Raw genomic sequence first — 20322 nt, 5'->3', positions numbered from 1 at the left:
ACCAAATCCTGAAAAAATGTCAAGTGGGAGTTGACGCCGATAGATAGGAGCCAGCATTGGTTGACCCTGTTAAGTCATTGCCGAGACCGAAGAATCCACCCATATGTTCTAGTGCAGTCAGTGGCGAAGGAGGAGAATACCGTACAACTCCATGTGGGGTATGAACCCGGCCAGGGTAGTCGAGTTGCTAACGAGATTCATTTATCCGGGTCACAGCCACCGGATGTGGATCCTAGCCAAACCGAGAAGGATTCAGACTACATGTTGGACAATGTTTGTGGTCATGATACTGGGCAGAATATTCAGTCGATAATATTAGCTGGTTCTGGTGTTGCTGATGGGGATGAGGAAGGCGATGAAATGCAGAGGGTGATGGAGGAAGAGAACGATGATGGATATGCAGAGGATCTGGATTCTGAAAATTCTGAGGATGAAGTGGAGGTACCGATTCCTTCTGCATGGAATCAGGACATATCCACCGGCCTTACTGTGAACGATGGCCATGAGACTCCATGGCAATATAATCTGAACCAAGTCCAGATAGGGGCTATGTTTGATACAAAGAAAAAATTGAAGTATGCAGTGATAAAGTGGGCTATGTCTACTCAGAGGGTTTTCCGGACAGACAGATGAAACCCAACAAACTATACCGTGAAGTGTGTTGAAACAGGTTGTCCTGCGAAGGTGCACGGGCACGTGCCGAAGTATAACATCCACTGGGTTGTCACGAATGTGGTCCCACATAATTGTGTGAGGAAAAACTTGTTGGTTCGTCATCCAAACCTGACTTCAACTCTCATTGCGCAACTCATGTATACTGAGATAGTGGAGAAAAAAGATATGGAAGCAAAACACATCCAGACAGCAGTGAAGGTCAGATGGAATTATGACATCATTATGGGAAGGCTTGGAGGGCTAAGCAGAAGGCTATGGAGGAAAGGTTTGGGACGTTCTTTGACTCGTATGATAATGTTGTCCGTCTCCTGGATGTACTGAAGGAGAGGAATCCCGGCACTTATGTTAACGTACAACATACAAGGTTGCTGAGTATACCAGATTTCAAGGTGCTGAAACGAGTATTCTTCTCTTTCGCTATGTGCATTGAAGCTTTCCGACATTGTCCTCCCGTGATGTTTGTGGATGGTACATTCCTGACTGGTCAGTACAAAGGGCAAATCCTGACTGCCATTGGCGTGGATGGAAACAATCAAATCATTCCACTTGCCATGGCATTTGTGGAGGGTGAGAACTTTCTGAGCTGGGTGTGGTTCTTTCGGCAAGTGAAAATTGCCATCGTGAAGGATCGACCAAACGTGTGTGTCATTCATGATAGGCATGCTGGTATATTGAAGGCTGTGAAGACACTAAGGAATCCAACAGTAGACGAACCAACACCTTGGAAGGATTTGCAGAGCCGGTGGTGCATGCGCCATCTTGGGGCTAACTTTTTCTCACAGTTTAAGAACAAGCGATTGATGAACTTGTTTAAAAAATTGTGCAGGCAGAACCAGGAGCGTAAATACCAATTTATTTGGTCAAAACTTGATGAGTTTACTAAGAAGCAGGTCCGTGCCAGGAAGAAAATGGAAAAGGACCAACAACAATTAGCAACACTCATGGCGGAGCTAGAGGAGCCAGTTGGTCTCTGTGACTTGCCAGCAATTGACCCTCCTAATACTAAGAGAAAGAAGGGGAGGGCAATAAAGGATTTTTCAGAGTGGATAGAGAAAGAGCCTCCCGTGAATTGGTCTTTGTTGCATGACACCCATGGAGCTAGGTATGGCCACATGACAACCAACCTTGCAGAGGTGTATAACTTTGTACTCAGAGGGAATAGAGCATTGCCACTCACAGCTATTGTGGAGGCTGTATTCCATGGCACTTTGAGATATTTTAGAGACCGACACGAGTTAGCAAAGAAGCATATTATAGATAATCAGAACACACCTTACTGTAGCCGTGTCATGGAGTATATGGCAGAGAAGATAGAGAAAGCAAAGAAGCACACTGTGAGACTCGTAGGTAATCAGGAAAGGAGGTATGAGGTTCAGCTACCTACCGATGGTTTTGGTTCTGCGAATGAGGTGAAGACGCATGAGGTAAAAATTGGAACGGAATTTTATCCAACATGTGAGTGTACATGCAACAAACCAAAGTTGTTGCACCTGCCTTGCTCACATGTGTTGGCTGCCTGTGGCCAGATTGAGTTAGCTGTCGTCTCCTTTGTGTCGCCATACTACTTAAAAGAGGCTGTACTGAACACATGGACCGGTGAGATGACAGGGTTTAGAGTCGTTGGCAATTTCAACAAGGTTAACGACGGTGAGAGAGTATACATCCCGGATCCAGAACTTCGGCGAACAAGCAGGGGTCGACGTAAGGCCCGTCGAATCCGAAATGATATGGACCAATCTGAAGCTGGTGGAGCAACCAGACAATGTTTGCTATGCGCGGCTTATGGGCATAGTATGAAATATTGTCCTGACCTGAACAAAGATGGTGCTTCCACATCGACGAGTGCTTCCACATCGACGGCTGCAACAACAGGAGCAAGAGGCGGACGTGGCAGTCGAGGCCGAAGGGGAGGACGAGGAAGGAATAACTCAGAAGCTATATAATGTGGGGGAGAATGTTTTAATTTGTAATATCGTCTGGACTATGTTTTATTTTGCAATGTCTGAACTATGTATTAATTTGTAATGTCGGCTGGACTATATTTTACTTTGTATGTCCGAACTATGTATTAATTTGTAATGTCGACTGAACTATGTTTCACTTTGTATGTCTGAACTATGTATTAATTTGCAATGTCTGGACTATGTTTTGATTGCAGATATGTCTTTGTATCCGTTGCTTAATGGCACGATTGATAGAGGTCACCGGGCTGCACTTATGCAAGGGGGCAAGAACTTAGACGTTTTGGTCACTCGCACCCCGAAGACTAACTGGATGATACACCCTTCATGGGTTGATAGGTATTGATACATATAGTGCCTTACATGTTTGACATAGGTATTGAAACATATAATTACTTACTTTTCATGCTATATTCTCTTTTTTTGTAGGTTAAGTTGGGCTGGACTTCTACCCTTGGCACGACTGGTTGAGGGTACGTTGGAAGAGTGGGTTGACCATCCGAACTTGGATGAGGCAGGTGAACCAATGCAGTTGAAAAAGAGGCAAGTGAAACGATTCTCTTACGACAGGTCACTCCTTACTTGCTTAGTAGATAGATGGAGACCAGAGACACACACCTTTCACTTTCCCTGGGGAGAGATGGCACCTACTTTACAAGATGTCTCCTACTTGTTGGGATTACCTTTGGCCGGTGATGCCATAGGTCCTTTAGAGGCAGAACCTGGCTGGCTTGCAAATATGCAGGCCCGTTTTCTAGCTGCGGTGCCAACTGCTACGGGCTTAAACGATGATCCTCACGGGCCACGTTTTAGGTGGTTGAGCCAGTTTCAGGTAACCTTCCTGGTCACATGACTATGTTTTTTTAGTTACAAATAGTACATCGTTCACACAATTGTATGTTTTCTATGTAGATTGTCTCATTAGGATACCCCGCAGTAGATTTGTCAGACGCACAGATTGATCGATCCCTAGAGGCATATATTCTATGGTTGTTCGGCAAGACGATGTTCACGGAGAACCACGTGACCACTGTTGATGCACGATTCATCGGTATTGCACGAGAGATAGCTGACGCACGTTGCCCTGCGGATATTGTCCAGAGGAGTTTTGGTTCTGCCGTGTTAGCAGCTACGTATAGAGGCTTGTGCAAAGGTTGCTTATTGAAGTCTAGAAAGTCAGGTCTGGTTGGATGTCCACTATTGTTGCAGCTCTGGTCTTACGAGAGATTCCCTATTGGACGACCCTATGTCTCCATTGACACACCGTTTGGGTTGGAGGACATGGCAGGGGCTTACGTGCCTGCTATCGGTGACTTGCCTATTATGGGATCTGTTTGGGCACGGGGAGAGGTAGTTTTAAATTATGTAATTCCTTCGATTATTTTTGCCGTGCAATAGTATTACTAATGTAAATTTGTTGTCATGTACAGAGACAGTTTGCACATACCCAGGTGAAGGGCTGCTACCCGTCCTTCACGGTGCAGTTTGATAGTTTGCACGAGGATCAAGTTATCTGGGAGCCCTACTCGTATCAGACTATAACATCCAGGTATCCAGTTGGGATCTCTGCCTTATGCACTAGAGATCGGCACTACTGGATGACCAAGGCAAAGTTGGTGTTCGACGTGACGGTTGAGGAGATGGCTCTTCATAGGTTGATGAGACAGTTTGGTCTATGTCAAGAGCCTGCAATTCCAGATATTCCACGGATACCAGACCACGTTCACAAGTAAGTAATAATATTAAAGTTGTCAGCACTACATTCAGAATATATCTAACCATGCAACGCGCATGTCAATCTGATTAATCTGTCAATCTTAGGTACAGTCGCGTAGGAGGAAACAAGTCCATGGCTGTTTGGCTTCAGAGCATTAGCCCTTACGTTCAAGAATGGACTACGACACCGACAAATATCTGGAATGAGGTTGGGCCCTTTGACTGGGACAAGTTTGGGTTGTATTTACAAACTTACCGGCATACAACGAGGATCTATTTGGTTCCATCAGCTGCTCCTGATCAGATTGAAGCCCCTCTGACCAGCGATATGTACCCAACTACCTCTGTTGTGGGAACGAGACACCACGCGGTACGTGTCATGCTTCTCATATGTGTAGTTCTATCATAACCTTATCATATACAATGGGTTAACTCTTCATGTGCAGAGTGACTTGACAGTCCAGGCGCGAGAGGAGGTTTCCGCTTTAATGCGGCAGGTTGAGAGGGGGGATACTATCCCACAGCCAGAGCACCTCTCATGGTTGAGGCGTATGGATGAGAAGTTAAGAGGGATTTATGCATCACTTACATGTAGGCGATCTACGGATGTTGTCGTTCCTCGTCCCGCACATCGGCCCCCACGTCCCTCTGTCCATCGTTCAGAACCACGACACTCTGTGCAGCGTTCAGAACCACGACACTCCGTGCAGCAACCACGCCTCTCTGTGCATCAACCATCTCCTTCACAACCAGGGAGCTCTTCCTGGAATCAGCCATCGCCTTCTCAACCAGGCACCTCTTCCTGGTCTCATCAAATGGAACTAGGTAACACTACTTTGTACATTCTTTTCAACATTGTAGGTTCGCAAATTAATTTTACCCGTTTTACTATATTGCGGTAGGCAACCAGTCGCGACAGTTCATGCATTCAGTGCAATCACCGATACTTAGTGGTGCTGGATGTGGATTAGAGGGCTATGGCGATGACGATGACCAAGCTGAAAACATTTATGACTTCTCGCACACGGTGTCTCACACTCCACCACCACCACCGTCGCAGGAGACACAGACAGTGACAGACGAGGTTATCTATGGTCGTGGTTTTCGTGAGCATCGTCCACCGCCTCAGCGCTTATCGCCTTCCGGTCCTCGCCCGAGGAAGACCCAGATTCGTCGTCGACCCCCGCAGTGATATGATTATCTATGTATGAGTCATTATCTATGTTAGTTTCAGACTATTCGCATACGTGAGTCAGTATTTATGTATGAGACATGCTTCATGTATGTGTTACTATTGCACTTGCTTCTATCTGATCAGGAGACATATATCGTTTTATGTATGCGAGAGACATATTACTATTAATTTGCATTGTTATTCCAGTTACATTTTCAAAGAGACTACAACCGATAATTAAGATACAAGCACATCTGAATTAAACGGTGCGGTTGAACTTAATAAATACAGCTTACATACTACAAAATGAAATTAACGTAGAACATAATGCCCTACTTGTTGAGGTACAACTGGAATACAGCTTACATACTACATGAAGTCATCATCGTCATCCTCCGTTGATGCAGAACTCTTGCCCTTCGACGATGCAGAACTCTTGCCCTTCGTGGATGCAGAACTCTTGCCCTTCGACGATGCAGAACTCTTGCCCTTCGTGGATGCAGAACTCTTGCCCTTCGATGATGCGGAACCCGGGAGCGGCGGCATGAAGATATCATCTTCGTCCTCGCTCTCCTCAGTCCATAAAAATGGATGCTTTTCTAAAGTCCTTCTAAAAGTTTCACTCTTCGGCTCCACTACCTTCTTCCACCTTTCATTCAACCTAAGAAGTTCTTTACGTACCTCCGCATAAGTCCTTTCAGGCTACCCAGCCCTACGTAATTGGTGAGCCAACTCATTCATTATGGTGTCACTACCGGTGAGTTCTTCCCATGGAACTATCCTATTGTCCATCCTGAAATCGGTAGCTAGCCTCAGAAGAGTGCTGCTCATCTCAGGGTGAAAACTATGATCGAAAGGATAATGGGACATCTTGACTACACTGGACTGCTTATTCACCTCCGGGTCAAGGGGGTTTTATAGGTAGAGAGGAGAGAAAATGGCGGGAAAGAACGACTGGGGTATGGAGGGAAAGAGTTGGCGGGAACATATGGCGGGAAAGGGTTGGCGGGAAACGGGTGGCGTGAACATATGGCGGGAAAGGGTTGGCGGGAACATATGGAGGGGAAAGAGTTGGCGGGAAAATATTTACGGAAAGGGCTGTGCAATTTTTTTTCATTGCAAAATGGTTACACAACTTCCCTTTTCGGCCTACAGTAAGCAGAAGAGCGCGACCATGCAACTTCGGTCACCTGTTCACGCGAAAAGGTTGGGCCCGGGGACTCTTCGGCCTACGGTTGACCGAAGAGTGCTCTTCGGCCTATGGGAAGCTGAAGTGTCCTTTTCGGCCTAGTTGGGGCACACTTCGGCCAACGGGAGGCAGAAGTGCCCTCTTCGGTCAACGGCTGGCCGAAGAGCCACTCTTCGGCCAATGGGAGGCCGACGGGGTGCTAGTTTTGCAAATAACTTATTAACACTGCTAATTTCCGAAATTGCTGTAAAAAACATGCTAGTTTTGAAAAAAAAATCTTGTTTACCGGCAATTTGAGATCTGTGCTATATTTTCTGGGTTTGGCAATTTTTGTCTTGTTTTAGAGCATTGCATTGGGTTTCTTTTTTATGGTAAAGCATTTATTAAAATGTCTTATTGTATGCAAATTAAGATCGATTTTATCATAAGCAGAGTGTTGGGTGTCAGCTAACTCCTACTCTGTCCCAAATTAATTGTCTTAAATTTGTCTAGATACGGAGGTATTACTTTGCTAGGATTGAGTGAGTGTTTCTTGTAGCTGCTATTGAGGGAGACTAATTAACCTCGAGATTTTTTTTAATAACCTTTTTGTAAAATTGTGAAAGAGGCCAAAGAGTATGGTGTTGGTTGGAACCACCGCAGACAAAGAGTATGGTGTTGGTTGGAACCACCGCAGCGCCCACTAGCATTCAAAGGCTCCCTATGCAATGACCAAACTATTTTCAACGTCGCGCGGAGTAGTTAGTCTTAGCGTCAGCAACGATCTAGTGCAATGTACAGAGTAGACTGACTACTTTGAGTTAACTAATCTCGATGGAAAATGCTCTAAGAATTTGCGGCAGGACAGAGATGTGACAGATCCTAAAAGATTCAGAATTGAGCAGGGAGGGACAAAACTGTTATTTCATGTGCTTGGAAGTTAAGGCGCTTGTGGAAAAAAATGGTACAAATGATCATAACTTGGATATGGAAGAGGTCCAATCAAGTCAAGGTTTGGACAAGAAAATGGAGGATCAGCTTGGACAACAAATGATGTTGAGAAAGAAAGAAAGAAATACTGTAATAAGGGATTCCAAATGAAGGGCACTGGATAAGATGAATTTTGACAACTTAAATCAGGATAGAGAGATGAATAAGAGAGATCCCAAGCCAGAGCAAGTGGGTAGAAGACAAGCTTGATTACAATGCTAGTGATGAGACAGGAGAGGATGACGCTACAGATTTGATGGGGTTGAGATCATGGATGCTGACAGATATGCAAGGAAGCTAGGCTACATGCAGTAAAGAGCAAGACCACCTTCAACAGTCTGAACTTCAGCACCAAGAAAGTAGCTCAATCCCCCAACATCCTTAATGGCAAAATCTTGACGAAGCTGATCGAGTAAACGACCAATGGCTGCATCACTCGAACTGATCACAATAATATCATCAACATATATGAGGAAATACATGTGGATGCCCCCTTTCCGAAATATAAACAGAGATACATCAGCAGCCGATGCGCGGAAGCCTAGATCAAGAAGACGAGAGCTCAAGCAGGAAAACCATGCACGTGGCGCCTGCTTCAACCCATAAAGAGGCTTCTTAAGTTTGCAAAGATAATGAGGGAACCGTTGGTCGATGTAGCCCGGCGGTTGATACATGTACACATCATCATTCAGAAAACCATGCAAGAATGCATTCTGAACATCAAGCTGCCGCATACTCCAATGATGAGTGACTGCAAGAGACAATAGAACACGAATAGTAGTGGGCTTCACGACTGGACTGAAAGTATCATCGTAATCAATTCCTTGGCGTTGTTTGAATCCTTTAGCAACTAGACGAGCTTTGTACCGATTAATAGAGCCATCCGCCTTGTGTTTGAGCTTAAAAACCCATTTACTATCAATTATATTGAGTCCTGGACGAAACGGAACCAAACTCCAGGTTTCATTTCGATGCAAGGCGGCAATCTCATCATCCATTGCGGCCTTCCAAGATGGATGTTGTGCAGCTTCAGTGTAGCTAGTAGGCTCTACTGGTTCATTAGATGACGTCGTGCACGCATATGTAACTGTGCCATCAGTGCGGATGTATGGCTTGACAATGCCCGACTGAGACGAGTGTGCGAACGCATCTGCTTTGGAGCAGGAGGTGCCGGGGCCACGGAGTTATTTCCGGCGGAAGAACCTGAGCTCGAGGTGGTGGAAGTAACTGAGTCAGGAGACGACCCAGAAGTGTCAGAGTCGGCCGCTGTAGAGCCAAGCGATGCTTGTCGGGGAGAACAGTCCATGCAATGTGGTGAGGACGGTGCCAACTCCGAATCAGCCATAGAGCCTGCATGAGCATCAAAAGACACAGACTGCACATCGGCCATTAGATCATTAGTACTATTAATACTTCCGCTTGCTGGAATATGGGCTGGTGAACTTGATGTGGGGGGTAAAAGTTGGACGTATGATTGTGTTGATGAATTTGCAGGTGCAAGTGTAGCTTCAAGCTTGCGAGCAAACGGAAAATCTGCTTCATCAAAAACCACATCGCGAGAAATATATATGCGCCCAGTACTAGCATCAAGGCACTTGTATCCCTTATGGTGTGAACTATAACCAACAAAGATGCATTCTTTGGATCGAAAAGCAAGTTTTCTAGAATTGTAGGGGCGAAGATGCGGCCAACACGCACAACCAAATGACTTCAACATGGTGTAGTCGGGTTTGTCACCAAAAAGACGCTCCATGGGAGATGCATTATCTATGACTCGAGTTGGTAGACGATTAATAAGAAAGGTAGCAGTGAGGAACGCCTCATCCCAAAAGCGAACGGGCATGCAAGCATGTGCAAGAAGAGCAAGTCCAGTTTCCACAATGTGTCGGTGTTTTCGTTCAGCTGCGCCGTTCTGCTGATGGGTGTAGGGACATGAAACATGGTGTGCAATGCCTTGAGCTTGAAGATATTTATGCAAGCCTTGATATTCGCCGCCCCAATCAGATTGAATACATTGAATTTTTCGGTTAAGAAGACGTTCAACATGGGCTTGAAAACAGATGAAAATTTGCTGAACATCAGTTTTAGCATGCAACAAATAGATCCATGTGAATTTGCTAAATGCATCAATAAAAGAGACATAATATTTATAGCCACCAACTGAAATAGTAGCAGGGCCCCAAACATCCGAATATATGAGTTCTAAAGGAAATTTTGCGGAAAAACTAGATGAACCATACGGAAGTTGGTGACTCTTGGCTTGCTGACATGCATCACATATGGATGCATCATGAGAACGACTACACGGAAGTTTATTCAAACGAAGAATTGACTGAACGACTTGGGACGATGGGTGACCGAGGAGATGATGCCACTGCTTTTTATTGACCGACGCAAGCATGGCAGCCTTCACATGGTGGAGGGTGGACGGTGGAATGGGGTAGAGGCCGGCTCTACATCTGCCTTGGAGCAGACTTGTCTTCGATGCTTGGTCCTTAATGACAAAAAAATCAGGGTGAAATTCAATGAATACATCATTGTCTTTGGTAAGTTTATGGATGGATATGAGATTCTTTTTTATATGTGGAACATGAAGTATGTTTCGAAGAATAAGAGGTTTAGAAGAGGAAGTATTAATAGAACTTTGACCAATATGTTCGATGTGCAAACCTGCTCCGTTGCCGACTTGGACGTTTTCGTGGCCGTTGTAGCGCTCGCGGAAGGAGAGGCGGTCCAAGTCGCTAGTGATATGGTCTGTAGCGCCCGTGTCCGAGTACCAGTTAGGATCAACCTGGTACCCGGCGCTAGTGCCAACGATATTCGCTGAGTGCTGCTCCTCATCGCCATGGAAGGAGCTGTCGAAGCGCTTGCGGCACTTCAAGGCAACATGTCCTTTTATGCCACACAGCTGACACGTGGGCTGCTGTCCCCCACCATTTCCATTGTTGCCACCGTAACCACGGCCTCTGCTACGACCATTTCCACCATTTCCGCGGCCGCGGCCTCGACCGCCACCATAATTACCACGACCTTGTTCGCCTTGATTGATGCGTCCTTACTGTTTGCCGGAGAAGTTGGCGGAGTGGTTGGAGCCTGTACCGACGTAGCTAGCCGAGGAGCTCGAACCAAGCTGGAAGTCGGAGCTGTACTGCTCATGACGATGCTCATGGCCAAGAAGAGCAGCATAGACATCATCAAGAGTCAAATCAGTCTTCACGTTCAGTGAGTCCAGGAGGGACTCGTACTCCGCCCCAAGGCCTGACAACAGGTAAGAAATGATCTCATCAGCATGAAGAGGCTGCCCGATGGATGCAAGTGTGTCAGCCAAGGTCTTCTTCATCTTGAAGTAGTCCGTGCCCGTCATGTCGTGCCTTTTCGGAGTAGCCAGTTGTGCGCGTATCTGAATGAGGCAAGAACGAGAGCGCGATGCAAACATCCGCTCCAGCTGCCTCAGGCCTCAGCCGCAGAGGTGGCAGCCATGACGTACGGCAAGATGTCCTTGGAGACGGTAGCGAGGATGCTGCCGAGGATCGTCTGGTCCTTACGGTACCAGATGGTGTACTCCGGGTTCTCCACCTGAGTGGTGGTGCGCGCATCGCCTGTGCCCGTGGTCTGGTCCACGGTCGAAGCAGGCGCCATCTCTCTGCCAGATGCGATGCCAAGGAGATCGTAGGTGCGCAGGAATGCGAGGAACTGTGCCTTCCACATGAGATGGTTGTCGCGAGAGAGACGCACGGTGACGACGGTGGTAGCCGCCGGCACGGAAGCCATGAGAGAGGAGGAAGAGGTTGACATTGGTCAGGTGGCATCTGATACCATGTAAACAGAAGTATTGCTGTGTTAAGCCGTGATGAACCTCACCGGCTGTCTTCTCTTTATATATAGAACACCCAGGTTGAGTTACAGCAGCAGTTACAAACACATGATCATGGATAATAAAGAGAGAACTCTAGACCTTCTATATTCTAGCACTAAGCTCTAATTGCTCAACGTTACAACTCATGTGAGGAGCAACACTAACTCATAGTTATTCTAACAAAAGCTTTTTCCAGCAGCTAGATCCACTTATGGATGCTCTCTTTTCGCATGCGCGGCACACTATTTTGGGCACGTGCTTGGGGGAAGCACATCCATGTGAGGGACCTGGAGGTAGAAGATGAGCCTCAAGGGAAAACATGTGGATGTGCTCTCTTCGTTTGACATAAGAATGGAAGAATGGTTGCATTGGTCCTACATGCCGCATAGTCATGGGATTGGATATGCAACACAACCCATGTTGCAAAAGCAACCTCCGCAATACGGGTCACATTGCAAAGCTTATGCGTGTAATGAGGGTTTGTTCTCTATAGTACGATCGATAGTAATCTGATAGTTGTAGAGGCGGACGACGCATGCCAACGATCCGCTGGGTGATGGCAAACGTTTCCCAAAATAATAAGCCAACAAAATGCATCAATACACGTGAGGTTACACACTTGAAAAAAAAGTGATACTAGGCCACTATTATCATTTCCAGCAGGCCACCTGCATCTTAGTTCAGTAAAGGTTTCTTTTTCTCCATACCATTTTTTTATCCCAAAGGGGCAGACAAACTGGTTTTCGTAGAATCTTAGAAATTTCAGATTTTTTTTCGTCCAAAAGTATTCAAATGATTTTGAATTTATTTTTTCCACCAAATAGTATTATTTTTAGGGAACCGGGATATGCCTCCTTTGAAAAACTGTATTATAATATACGTATTAGTAGCAAAAGAGTCCGTGTTGCAACACGAGAAAAAAGAAGACATACCCCTAATCCAATGACCATGACTGAAGAAGTCAATAGGTCCAAGTCCTTTACTTTAACTTGTCATCAGCAAAAGAAGCCGTATGTTGCAATGGAAAAAAAAGAATACCACCCGCCCCTAACCTTGTAAACCATGATGCAAGAGTCAAGACCCCAATAGGTTTATGTGCATCCCATCTGTATCGCCGCTGATCCAACTTTCCACCCTCGTTGACAGTGGCCTCAATGCTCACACAACCAACAACGCATTTTGAATGTGGTCAATCTTAAGGTCTCTCTCTCTCTCTCTCTCTCTCCCTCTCTCTCTTATAGATTGTTTTTTGTCTCTAATGTGATTTTGCTGAGGTGTTGATTTTCAATCCAGATCTACATCGGTACAAAAGAAAGATGGATCATACGTTTTTTATTAAGGTTGCATCATAAATATCATTTAAAAATGTAATAGGCAAACCAACATCATATTCATATTCTACATATTTTCCTAATTAACTTTCATATGTAACATTTCAAAATTGGAGTTAGGTTTGAAATTTATGGGTATTGTTAAAAAGCATTTGAATCTCCCGAAAAAATGTTGTTTTCTACATGGACTGCGGGTTTATTAAACGAACTATCAGCGGGCTTTCTGAAGAAAGCGGAAGGTTTTCTGGATTCACTTAAAACAGGACCGTGAGTTCATTAACCGAAAGATTAGTGGGGGTTTCGACAAAAACGATTTTTTTCTTATTAACTTAAAATAGGACCACATGTTCATTTTAGGAAACAGTAAGTTCTCAACAAAATTACCAATGAGCATGCAGAAGCACTAATTACTTTATTAATAAGTGGTTGCGATTCCCCAAGAGGCGGCACCATAGAATGACCATTCTCATGTGGGGGTTCGATCAAGGTTTGGGATGCTTAAAAAAAGTGACCATGATTTTTTACTCTAGATAATTGCCATCCCCCAAATTTACTCTTTTTGTTAGAAGCAAGGACTGTGGCCCAATGTTAAATTATTAGCACCCTTGCAAACACCACAAGTAGAAACAGTTTTCACAAAATTGCAAGTGACATATTTGATTACTTTGTTTTTGTTGATTTTTTACATGAGATGTTTCATGCCATGCCACTGTTCAAAAGAATGCCATGTTTGCGATAGCATTTGTTCTTTGTTTCCGCCATGGACCAATACAAAATGCAATGTCACAGTAAAAAAAGTCTAGAAGTGTACCATCCTCCTAATAATAAAAATGCCACGTTATTAATAATAAATTGCCATGTACAAAAACAAACTTGACTTGTAAACCTTAGGAAATAAAAATGCCATCCTCTTAATAATAAAAATGTCATTCTCTTAATAATAAAATGCTTCCATATACAAAAACAAACCCGACATGTGGACATTAGCAAATAAAAATGTCATCCTCTTAATAATAAAAATGTTATCCTCTTAAAAATATAAATGTCATGTTATTAATAATAAACAGTCATGTACAAAAACAAACCTGACTTGTGAACATTAGGAAAAAATGATCAAATTTGCCATGTGACGAAGTTCAAAAAATTATAAAAACTGCCTTGTTAATATTTTTAGAAAAATTGCCATGTACCCAAGCAAAAGAAACTATATTTTGCCATATCGTAAAAAAAGTAGACAAGGAGGGACCACGATTCTATGCTAGGTCTCCCATGTGGCTGTTGACGTCGCTAGTCTTTGTGGTGGGTGGTAGTGTCTTTTATAGGACAACATTCACTAGATTTTGTATCACAGCGAACGAGTCCAAAAGTTGACGTGTCTCCTATCCCCAGTGCCAAGACTCATGCAACGAAACCAATGGAAGAGAGCGTGTTCACCAGGATTGGCCCCCAGCAAACGGTCGCTAGTTTACATTTCCGGTTATGTTTACCTACAACATACACAAACTCGTGCTTGTTCCGGTGGTCTATTTGTTGTGCTCCTTCTGCTTAGATCGTGGGACTGAGTCCTCCTAGCTAAGCTTCTTTTTTTTTAACGCAAGTGGCCCACTGGCAGAGACAAGAAACACGCGACCGATTCCACGGCCTCCAAGGTGAAAGTTGGTAGGCGTTTCCGCTATGGTAAAGCAGGTTGTGTCTCTACAAAGTCATAGGCGCACTACATGATCATTTGTTTAGTTCAAATTCAAATAATTTGGAGAAAAGAAATTGGTAACGACATTTCTCGGTGGGTAACGAAAACGCAGGTCACGTTCAATACACATGAGATATGATGGCTCAAGGTGGAGAACCATGAGACGACATGTGAAACTGTGAGTGTATGGCCGCACTCCGACAATTCCTAGGGTGATTTTCATCGATTAAAGTGGAACTGGGAGTTCTCCACATGTGCGCTGCCTCACTTCTCGCTGGAATGAGGGGGTTAGGGTTCAGGGCACTCTTTATTGATTGGTACATGATCTTTCTAAGTTTTTTTGAACATTAGTACAGACACAAGCGCTCATATACACGCGCATACAGTCATCCCTATGAAGCCGCACACACACACCCTACCCCTATGAGCACCTCCGAAAGACTGAGCCGACATATCATCTTGAGATTTACGAAGTCACCGTAGGCGCCTGGTCATCGACGGGAATGTCTCCTCTCATTGAATGCGCATCGCCGGAAATTCTGAAATAAATCCAGGAATAAATGCGAGCACCAGGATTTGAACCCTGATGGGCTGGGGATACCACAGTCCCTCTAACCATCCAACCACAGGTTGGTTCGCACATGAATTCTACTCCTAATGGAACAGTTGATAGTCTCCGCGGTTAATTTTCGTCCGGTTTTTTCATCACCAAGATATTGAAGTTTAGTGGTAACTTGAGTTTCCAAACGAATTTGTGCAAAACTTGTAACCCTCGTTGGCCATTTCGACATACAAAGATCCAATAGAGAAGATACCCCACATAGTCAGGCTCCAATAGAAGATGTCAGGTTCGTGTGATTGGTTAACTGCCATCAACATATTAACAAGGTACAAGTACAACCATGCCACGCACTTACAACCAAGAGTGCACGCTGAAAACCAAGTATCCGTGGTATTTTTGCAAATTATTATTTTTTCTGTTCAAGGGCTCCCCGCTCCAATTTCATTCATATGAAATTGATCGTACACGACACCGGTTTGAAAAAAAAGGAAACCAAGCATCACCAGAAAGGCACAACCCCCCACCTGATCTCAAATATCTTGTTATATACTTCCTCCGTTCCAAAATAATTGAAGTTCTAGCTATGTCATAAGTCAAACTTGTTTATCTTTGACCAACTTTACGTAAAAACCAACAAAGATCTACAACACTATATATACATAGTTCAAAATATATTTAACGCTAAATTTCATTAGACCAATTTGGTGTTCTAGACTTCGTGAAACTTAAACTAGTTGAACTTAGGCAAACCTAAAACTTCAATAATTTTGAAACGGAGAGAGTAACTCCTACACAATATTTGAGCTCCAAAGACCAAACTAAACCAGATCCCAGAAAAGCGAACCATCACTACAGTTTCTTTCTTGTAACAGAACTGAGACTACGAGTCTTCAACATTACAGTTACAACTTTCTATCCGCAAAACTTGATTCACATCTCATCAGTGCACCTTTTTCGCCGAAAACTTTTTTTTTCTCAATAGCCCCTGGTGAAACGGCAAAGCATCCAGTGATCCGCTGCACCATTGGCCCCCAGCCTTTTCTCCTGTGAAAAATCTCAACAGCTCTTTGATGGTTTTTTTTGCCCCTATTCGCTGGCTCGATGCTCCTTTGTGTACGGTATGCCATATACCAATATGAAAACAGATTAAATGCTAAATATACCACTGCAATAGGATCATACTGAATCTACTCCGGAAATGAGCGTTATCTCTAGTTTTCCATATCGATCAAATAATCGCAGCAATAACTTAACAATGCTCCAAGCATATACCAGCTGGCTACATCACAATGAAGAAACAAGTGATCCATATATTTTTCTCATCACAAAATAAGCAGTTATCATTATCTGCGCCTCCCCTTTTATTACTAGACCACATACATTATCCCTAGGTAATTCCCAATTAAAGATATCCGTCGTAGTAGTGTGTTGCCGTTGAGTGATGATATGTAAACCTCGTGTCTCTACCATTCCCACCAAAGAACAAACCTGCGCTAAAGAAATAGTCCTTCACTTGTACGTTACCAGAACAGTGAGCTGTCACATGAGACAAATTTTGAAGTGGAGATATTTGTCACTTTGCAACTCCTGCCATTTGAGACAGATATGTGGAGGTGACGATGACAGTTTGCAGTGCACTGGAGTCCAAGCGACACATGCAATAACGACGTGGACATTTTTGGAGGTGACAACGCGGCAGTTTGAAAGTATGTTCATGAATGCGTACATCCTTATTCGATGGTAAGGATCCAGCGCGCTTGAACATCACCGAGACACCAACGTTGTCGTGGCGTGAGCCTCAGTGCAGTTTTGCTTTAGTCACGTTGGACCAGCAGCGGCCGCCGGCGGATGGACGCACGCGGCGCTCCGATCGGCCGTCGAATATATATGCTGGAGTAGGGCGGCAGCCATCACTCTCTCGTACTGCATCTTGTAGAAGATCACGCAACGCAACAGACTTAACAAAAATAACAGTTGATTGAAGCAGGGTCGATCCATTCCATGGCGAACCTCGAGTCGTTAGCCTCACTCGCCGCCATCGTCGTCCTCATCCTCCTCGAAGTCGCTGTCCTGTCCTCGTTCGCGGCCGCGCAGCTGCGGCCGGACTACTACGCCAGCGTCTGCCCCAACCTGGAGGGCATTGTCCGGTACTCAGTGAAGCAGTCCATGGCCAAGTCCCCCATCTCCGCGCCCGCTACCCTCAGGCTCTTCTTCCATGACTGCGCCGTCATGGTACGGTTAACAGGCAAGTAATAACAGCGCTCTCTTGCACAACTGACAGACTGACCGACGCACGTCATGCATGCAGGGCTGTGACGCGTCGGTGATGATCATCAGCCCGACCGGCGACGACGAGTGGCGGAACCAGGATGGCTATTCGCTGAAGCCGGAGGGCTTCCAGACGATCCTGGACGCCAAGGCTGCCGTGGACAGCGACCCTCAATGCCGTTACAAGGTGTCCTGCGCCGACATAATCGCCCTCGCCACAAGAGAGTCCGTCTCCCAGGTAGTGTTGTTCTAGCCAAATATGTGAAAATCGATAAATATCATATATATCACATGTACTTGATATATACCCAGCCATATAACAAAGTAAAGTTTGGTGCATACAGCCAATTACAGGAACAAACCATTGAGCAATAACAAAGGCATAGCAGAGAACATCCAACCATAATAAAGCAAAGCATGGCATATATAGCTTTAGCGTGACGCTAAACTAACGTCCAAATTTACTAGTACATAACACGGGCAGCTTTAATTTTGCGTAATAGCCCATTATTTAAAATAAAATACAGTAGGAAGAGGACCATCTTCCTTTGCCATGAGACGACCATGAACAAATGTGTTGTAGAGCGGAGGGCCCAACTACACAGTGGAGCTGGGCAGGTACGATGGGAAGATCTCGACGACGAACAGCGTCATGCTGCCGCACGTCAATGACAACCTCGACAGCCTCAATGCCTTCTTCTATACCCTAGGCCTCTCCCAGATCGACATGATCGCATTATCAGGTACATGATTCAGCTCAACACGTCGTCGACTTCTGAATCTGATCACGTCGGCCGACCTGTTGTTGACCACCATATACCACCCCCTCAGGTGCCCACACCTTGGGCGCGGCGGACTGCAGCTTCTTCCAGAACAGGACCAAGGGCAAGGACCCGAGCATGAACCCGAGCTTTGACGCGCAGCTTCAAGGCACCTGTGCCAGACAGAACTTCGCTTTCCTGGACGACGTGACACCGGTGGGATTCGACAACTCCTACTTCAAGCTCCTGCAGAACGGCAGGGGGCTCCTGGGCTCCGACCAGGTGTTGTACACAGACGAGAGATCACGCAGTACCGTAGACTACTACGCGTCCAACTAGAGCACCTTCTTCTACGACTTTAGCGTCGCCATGACAAAGCTCGGCAGGGTTGGGGTGAAGACGGCCGCTGACGGCGAGATTCGCCGTGACTGTCGGTATCCAAATTAGATACTTATAGCATATGAAGATTGCTCATTGCCCAAACCCTATGCCATTGTAAAATGTGTAAGGGTGAATTCCATATATGCCATTGTAAATTTACCCGTACCCTACGTTATTCCAAATATGTCACTGAAATTTTGCAACACGTATACATATTCCACTACCGTTAGTTCACTGGTAGTGGACCGTCAAGTGCCAGCTGAAAAATTATAATTTTGCACTTGGTCATACCTTGATGATTTAGCCAAATGACTGAATTTTGCAGCGTAGTACACACATAGGAACATGGGACCCGCTCATGACTGCACTTCTATGCGATGATTTAGGGACGCAGCTTCAGTGACTTTGTGAAGCTAAGTCTCACCGTAACTTAGCCCCCTCTATCAGCTGTCTATTGATGATCCGACGTACCAGATTGACCCAATTTTCGTACGATTTTTTCAAAACTGTTCAGAAAAACTGAAAAAGTTCCAACAAATCATAAATATTTCGTTTTGTATTCTATGAAATTTTCAATCCATTTGGATGTATCGTTTGTGCATAAACATTTTTTATTTATTTGCGCTCAAAAGGCTATTTAATCACAAATCATACATCCAACTGGGTTGAAACTTTCCCAGATTAGAAAACGAAACATTTATGATTTATTGGATTTTTTTTCAATTTTTTCTGAACAGTTTTAAAAAATTTGTTTGAAATATGGGTCAATCTGGTACATCGAATCTTCAATGGACGGCTCATAGAGGGGGCTAAGTTACGTTGAGACTTAGCTTCATGAAGTCACTGAAGCTGCGTCCATGATTTAGTTCACAGTTTTTTACTTTCATATAATGGATAATCCATATTCAAGAACAAGTAAGATTTACTCCTTGTTGAATAATGATTTTGCCATTTCATACGTTGAGGGAAGAACAGATCTGAGCGTCAAGAACTCATCCAAAATCTCCACCTATATCCCAGGAATCAGTGAAATTTTGTACTCCCTCCGATCCAAATTAATTGATGCAGCCTCTATACAACTTCTATACAATGTTGTATAGAGGTTGCATCAATTAATTCAGATTGGAGGGTGTAGTAACTTAGGCCTCCTTTGGTTTGTAGGATTTTTGTAGGAATGATAGGATTTGCAAAGAAAAAATTCCTTTGAAGCCCTTTGGTTTGTAGGAATGGATTCCTATTCCTATGTAGGATTGGAATCAATCCTTCATGTTTTGGAGGGAGAAAACATTAGCCTAGACTCAATGGAAAAAAATCCTATCCTATACACCAAATGGCATCTCTTTCTCTATAGGAATTGACATGCATGTCACCTCACTTCCTATGATGTTACTATTCCTATAAAATTCCTATCCTATGAATCAAAGAAGGCCTTAAGGGAAGGAAAGCGAGGGCAAAATGATGAATCAAGGCTCTTGAGGAGCAAGATGGAGCACAGTGGAGAGGGCAAGTTGCCGGATCACCGTGTAGCTACAGTGGTTGCAGATGAGGATCACGCGATGAAGGTGGAGCCCAACGGCGGCGGTGAGAAGGGCGCATGTGTATAGCCCCAAGCAGTCCTTGCTGCTCAGGGACCGGACAAGGAGAGAAGGTATGAAGCTATTACCGCCGTGGCCATGGATGTTGCATAGGAAGAAGCCCATCGTGAGATGGTGGAAGAAGAAGCCAGAGGAGGACCTTGCTGCCGCAGTGTGGGAAGAGGGCAAGGCCGGAGCGACTATTGTGCTTGCTG

The 20322-nt window shown here is 44.7% G+C and overlaps 1 pseudogene; it reads left to right on the top strand.

Moving 5' to 3' along the window:
• The first annotated feature begins 17072 nt into the window (after nucleotides 1-17072).
• Nucleotides 17073-18605, top strand: LOC125516961 (annotated as a pseudogene).
• Nucleotides 18606-20322: the final 1717 nt, after the last annotated feature.

The sequence above is a fragment of the Triticum urartu genome, chromosome 6 (genome assembly GCF_003073215.2).
Source record: "Triticum urartu cultivar G1812 chromosome 6, Tu2.1, whole genome shotgun sequence".
Classification (NCBI taxonomy): domain Eukaryota; kingdom Viridiplantae; phylum Streptophyta; class Magnoliopsida; order Poales; family Poaceae; genus Triticum; species Triticum urartu.
This window is presented reverse-complemented; position numbering and strand designations above follow the sequence as displayed.